The sequence below is a fragment of the Panthera pardus genome, unplaced genomic scaffold, assembly GCF_024362965.1.
Source record: "Panthera pardus isolate Hobbes unplaced genomic scaffold, ASM2436296v1 HiC_scaffold_13, whole genome shotgun sequence".
NCBI classification, from domain to species: Eukaryota; Metazoa; Chordata; class Mammalia; order Carnivora; family Felidae; genus Panthera; species Panthera pardus.
In genome coordinates, this window is record NW_026526688.1 from 123,825,430 (window position 1) to 123,832,009 (window position 6,580).

The 6,580-nt window shown below is 35.5% G+C and overlaps 1 long non-coding RNA gene across 1 annotated transcript; it reads left to right on the plus strand.

Moving 5' to 3' along the window:
* Positions 1-2,719: 2,719 nt before the first annotated feature.
* LOC109246835 (uncharacterized) lies at positions 2,720-5,648 on the plus strand. The gene is made up of 3 exons (XR_002071465.2): positions 2,720-3,144; positions 3,941-4,050; positions 5,172-5,648. It is a non-coding gene; the product is annotated as an uncharacterized LOC109246835 (long non-coding RNA).
* The last annotated feature ends 932 nt before the right edge of the window (positions 5,649-6,580 follow it).

A 6,580-nucleotide genomic window follows, 5' to 3' on the forward strand; every position in this document is an offset into this window, starting at 1 on the left:
CAACTGGTATCCTCATACAAGTAGGTGAGACAGACACAGGGAAAATGGTCACCAAGACAGAAACAAAGACTGAAGTTTGGTGTTACAAACTGAGTAAAACCAAGGGACCAGAAACTGAAAGATCCAAAAAAAAAAAAAAAAAAAAAAAAATCCTCCTCTAGGAGCTCTGAAGGGAGTATGGCACTGTCAACACGTTGGTTTTAGATTTTTAACCCCTGGAACTGTGAGAGAATATATTTCTCATGTTTTAAACCACCCAGTTTGTGAATCTTTGTTAGGGCAGTGCTAGGACACTAATACACTTAGTATATTTAAACTGTCATGTTTCCCCCCCCAAAATAATATATGGAATTATCCCTAAAGTGGAATTGGTTTAGGCAAGAGGATAAAAACAAATGTGGGATTTGAAGATTGTCTCTGTTCCATAAGGCACTAAATGGTGTTAATGATCCCCCAACATGGCATCCACCTGAAATGTTAGCTCTTTGAAGTAAACAAATGAATGAACATGAATTTACAAGTTACTGGGTACAAGTAGACTTATGAAATATAATGCCCTTTGTTTCCAAATATCTCAAAGTTGGGAAAAGACTGTCTTGAGAAACATAAAAAAGTGATGAAACATTTTTACTTGGAATTTTTAGTAACTGGAGGACACAAAATAGAAGACCATAGAATCATCTATTGCCTATTCACTCATTGTCCCCTGTTTCAGGGACATATCAGTGAACAATACAGTGAAGATCCCCACTCCTGGAGATAGAATTCTATTGGGGGTACAACAGAAAGAACCCCAAATATATGACACGATGGATAATTCTTTGAAAGAAAATGAAGTAGGTTAAGAAGATGGACAATATTGGAACAGGGATGCTCTTTTAGTTAGGTTGTCAGATGAGGTGTCTTTCATAAGGTAGCATTTCAATGGAATGAGGGAATGAGCCATATATATGGATCTAGATGGATCTATATGTATATATATATGCATATATACATATATATTATATAATATATACATGTTCTTTTGAGTGAGTTTGTTGATGGGTTGGTTGTAAACAGAGGAATAATATAATCTAACATAGGATTTCAGTGTCCTTCTGGCTGAGTAGGGGAACATCATGGTATAAGCAATGGTAGAAGTCAATGGAGATTGCACTAATCTATTTGAAGGTCAGGTCATGCTGATTTGAACTAGTGTGAGAAGTGTTTGGAATCGGGATGTATTATGAAAATGGAATCCAAGATTTGCAGATGAGATGTGCATGTAGCCATGAACTGAGTTTCGTCAGATGAGTAAACATTGTGATGAACAGGGCAATGATGAAAAGGAACTCTAGGCTGCTCCCTAGGAATTAAAAGCAGGAGAGGACTAATTAGAATTGTTCCTTCATCCACACAAAAGCTGGGAGGTTAAAGTGAGAATATGATAATGTGACACATGGTGAGTATTTCATCATTGCTGGTTCTCTTCTACTTTGAATATTCTGAAAAAGATATAAGAATATGACACCAAAATGTGTCACAATTAGAGAGCTTATTACCCGCTCTAAGAAAACTTGTGTTGAATGGAATACTATGGAAGCTGGGCAGAAAAGTCTTAAAAAGACAAATCGTTAATTTAGAATCTCTTCTTGCACCTTAATTAATAAAGGAAGGGGTTTTGAGAAAATCTGTGGCACACTGGCATATGATTCAGAAAGCCTATGAAGAGTCCCTGAAATGCACTTCTGAGCTATCCTTCAATAGATTCTATCATCGCTAGAGTCTTAGGAGAAAAAGCAGTACTAGAAACATATCTAGCGATCTCTGAGACAAATGGAGCAGACCAGCTCTGTGAATGATTTCACTCTTACTCCTATTTCAAGGCAAATGCTACTAAGTGTTGGCCCGTTCCATCAATAACGAGTTCCTATGATCATGTATGTATTTTAACATATGCTTTATTTTTTTCACTTATCTTTACTTTTCATTTTTCATTTTTTCCTCTATACTTTTTTCACAAAGCGTTGAAGAATCAGCCTTTGTTGAAAATAATCTAGATTTCAAATAATCCCCCTCTATCCTCCTTCAGTTCAGTATTACTTTCCTTTCTTTGGCTGTCCTGTCCCAGAGCTCTAGATGACTTGTCTCATTTCAGACAGTGAATTTTGCCCTTTGCACCTTTCAGGCGATCATTAGTCATTTCAAAGATTTTATAGAGGAATGATAAAGGAAACTGTTATTGAAGGACTTGGGGCTGTGCATTATTATTTTGGCCTTGACAAATACCCATTGGTAATGAAGACTTCAAAGAGCCTTCATTATGGCCTCAGAAAGGAACAGCGGGAAAGTTAATTACCTGGAGCCCAAAATCCTATTTTCCCTTTAACAACCCAGGGCTGCACTTTAAAGGCAATCAAATGGAGTGCTGTTTGGCAAATAGTCAGCCTTTCTTGAAATGCTGAGGGTAATTAGATGCTCTCCTGTCTGTCATTAAAGACAAATTATTTGTAAATGGTTAACATTTGAGGACTGCACTGTGTCTTCAACCTTTATCATAATTATATTGCCAATATTGACCAGAATATTCTAAACCGAGAAATGGGAGCTTATTGCAAGGTTAATTGCTTGATAATGAATTACTGCTGCTCTTAAAAAAAAAAAACCCTCACTATTTATGTATGAATGTATGTATGTATGTATATATGTATGTATTTTGCCTTAATTTTCTTTAGGGGTTTTGACATTTGCAATTCAAATTTACCAGGAGGAAGTCTTCTGTGAAAAGAATCATCCATCCCCTGATAATGGCTAATTTTATTCCTAATTGGGGCTATGAACCATTCAAAGAAAAAACTTTCAACCCTGTCCAAAATCCACTGGCTTGAAAGAAACCCAGATGTCATTAGTGTGTCAGTGTTCCCTGGTGAGAGCTAAGGATGAATAAAGCATTTTTGACTTTTAGAGGAGCTTTTGAGACTGTGATGTCATCAGCTTCTCCCAGGCTTGAGAGCAATTTACTTCATTGTATTGTAATTTAATGTAGTACTCTTATTCAGTTACTAGTCACCCTACATAACACTAGAAAGCCCAGAAGAAAGGACACAAGATCCATGCTCCTGACCTTAGGATAACTGATTTAAACTTTTCTTCACCTTTCAAATGGTAAGTTTTTAAACTGCCACTTGCGTCTATTTCATTAGTGTTGCAGGATTTTTTTTTTACCTCAATACCCAGGATTGGTTGTCTTGCTGTTTCAAAGAATGAAGAGGTGAACACAAAATAAAATAAGCAGCAGGCAAGAGTTTATTACAATATAAGATCAGAAAGTAAGAATACAATGAAATATTACTCGGCAATCAAAAAGAAGGAAATCTTGCCATTTGCAACAATGTGGATAGAACTAGAGGGTATTGTACTAAGTGAAATAAGTCAGAGAAAGACAAATATATGATTTCACTCATATGTGGAATTTAAGAAGCAAAACAGATGAACATAGGGGAAGGGAAGCAAAAATAAGATAAAAACAGAGACAAACCATAAGAGACTCTTAAATACAGAGAACAAATTGAGGGTTGTTGAGGGGTGTTGGGTGTGGCAGATGGGCTAAGTGGGTGATGGGCATTAAGGAGGGCACTTGTTGGGATGAGCACTGGGTGTTATATATGTGATGCATCACTCAATTCTACTCTTGAAACCATTATTACACTGTATATTAACTAACTTGGATTTAAATAAAATTTAAAAGTAAATAAAAAATAAATAAAAAGCTCTTGAAAAAGAAAAAAATAATAAAATGATCAAAGCTAAAAAAACATTAAAGAGTAGCATGAAAACTCTCTTTACAGAGAGGGGACATTCAAAAAAGAATGCCTGCGACTATAGGCAAGGGTTTTTGATAAGGTTCTGGTTGGCCCTCCCTTCCCTTCCCCCTTGTTCCTTCTTCCTTGTTTCTTCTCAGGTCCTACCCTTATTGGCTTGATCACTCTAAGTGCTGCGTTGTTCATTCCTGATTGGCTCAATTCCATTGTGTGAGGAATCAGATGGCGGTCCTACTGTCCCTCATATAACGTAAGTTTTATGATTTACTGATTTTACTTAGGTATTGTGATTGTCAAATTCCTGAGGGGAACCTGATGGGCAGTGGGTGGTGTCTGTTACATTCTTAAGAGGAACCTTAAGCCTAAGGGAGTTTACTCATGGTCACAATATGTGTTTTTCCCCAACCGGGGACCTCAGGTCCTAACCTTTCCCCCTCTGCCTATTTTATCCTACATTTCCCTATCATGTTAGTACTAGTCCAGTGCTTTTTTTCATCTAAGTATGAACCGCAGGGGCTTTAGGACAGACTTTTTTTTTTTCCTCAGAATTCTAAACAAAATAATATGGGATGGACCTGGTTATAAAATTTGGACCACATTGTTTTTAAGTGGTAATTATCATCATTAAACTGAATGTTTCAAAGTGCAGATATCAAATCTATTACAGGGATAATAGCATAACCCAAATGCTCATTTCTCCATTATCTGTCCAGTGAAACTTCTACTTAATAAATAATAAGCTATAAACAGTAACAGCCATTAGTCATTTAAGAGGTTACTACATGCTATGGAGTGTGCTAACCCCTTTTATGATATTTTCCAGGTAATATTCATAATAACCCTATGAAATAGATATTATTATTTATCTTTTATAAATGAAGAAACGAAAGCTTACAAACATTTTTTTCCTTGGACCTACAATTAGCAAATGGCAGAGCCAGAAATATGAGCTATGTTTATGTGTTTCCAAAATCATGTTCTTTCATATAGACAATTATTATCTAATTATTTAAACATTATATGCTATTATTTCTGCTATTTCAAAAATTATAAATACTATGGAAATATACTATTAGAGGCTTTGACAAACTGTTACAGGAAATTAAGTTACTTTCTTTGCTTACGAAATTAATCTTTACTACTATTATTAATTAAACTACTTAACTATTATCTATATTTAATGTGTGTGCTCTGAAATTATAAAGAAAGTCTTGAGTAGAGATCTGCAAACCACCACCCCCTGTTTTTGTAAGTAAAGGTCTATTGGAACATGGCCATCCCCATTCATTTACATATGGTCTATGACTGCTTTCACAATAAAATTGTAAAGGGCTCCAGAATATACTACTCTGATATAAGGATTATTTTGAGCTGAAGATATTTGTGAATTAAGAGATGTAAAAAGTCTTTGTCTCAACTCCCCTTACCTGCCTAAAAGCAGAGCCTCCTCAAGGAGTTCAACTGTCATAAATCCTTTCAGCAGAATTTCATAACCAGGGAAGATGACTCCTATCAACAAGATGAGAAGCCAGCACTGGGATAAGAAATTGTCCAAGAAATTGTTACAAAACTATCATATCTCCCATCTGTTTTCCTAAGTACCCCTTTATCTTTCCTAAGTGGTCCTTTCTCCTCCAACTTTTCCCACACTAATGTGGTATATAAGTCCCAAATTCTAACCCCCTCTTTATGCCACATTTTCTGTGAGCTGTCCTATAAACAAATAAGAATAAACATTGTCTTTTCTATTGTAAGTCTTCCTTTTGTCAGTTTAATTTGCAGGCCCTTAAGAACAAACTTAAGAAAGCTGAGGAAAAATTTTTCCTCCCTGACAAAGGCAATGTCAAATTGTTGCAACAGAGATCTTCTGGCCTACAAAGGCTAAGATATTTTGCTATTTGGCATTTCAGAGAAAGTTTACTGACCTCCAGGAGGCTGAAAGATTATTCAGAAACGAATATAAATCTTCACTACTTTTTAGCTTACTTCACAATAAATATGAATTTATATGAAAGGGCACAACCAGGGATGCCTGGTTGTTTAAGCATCCAACTCTTGATGTCGCTCAGGTTGTGATCTCACAGTTTGTGGGATAGAGCCCTGCGTTGGCCTCTGTGCTGCCAGTGTGGAGCCTGCATGGTATTCTCTTCCTCCCTCTCTCTTTGCCCCTCCCCTGTTTGTGTGCTCTCTCTCTCCAAATAAATACATAAACTTAAAAAAACGAAAGAAAGGGCACAACCATATTATCTACTTGCAAATAATCATGTAGATGATGGAGGAAATATAGAAGCTTGTTTACTACCATGTTGGCAATGTGGTCCTTGGCAGTAAGAACTTAGACAGCTATTTTTGTCTTAAAGGAAGTTACTGTATCATTGTAAAATTTATATCAAACGTGCCTAATTTAAGTTCCAATCAGATATATGATATGCAGTACTATAAGTACAATAAATATTCAAAGACACATCATCTAGAAAACTATTGTTGTTTAATTTCTATTTTTAAATTGTTATAAACTTTAATTATTTAACAATTACCTATGCATGCTTCCTCTTCTGTGAATTGTCTGTTCAAATCTTACTGACCTCCTTATAAATATTTATAAACACTGTATGTACATGACTATGTATTTTTAATACTGTGTGCTTCTTTTGCAGAAAAAGTTTTCTAATGTTAGTAATATTTGTCTGCATTTCTGTTTTTGACTTTTTTCAATCACTTCTACTTCTAGAAGTTCTTAATCTATCCTGTAATTTTCAGTTAAATTATATTTCCTTATG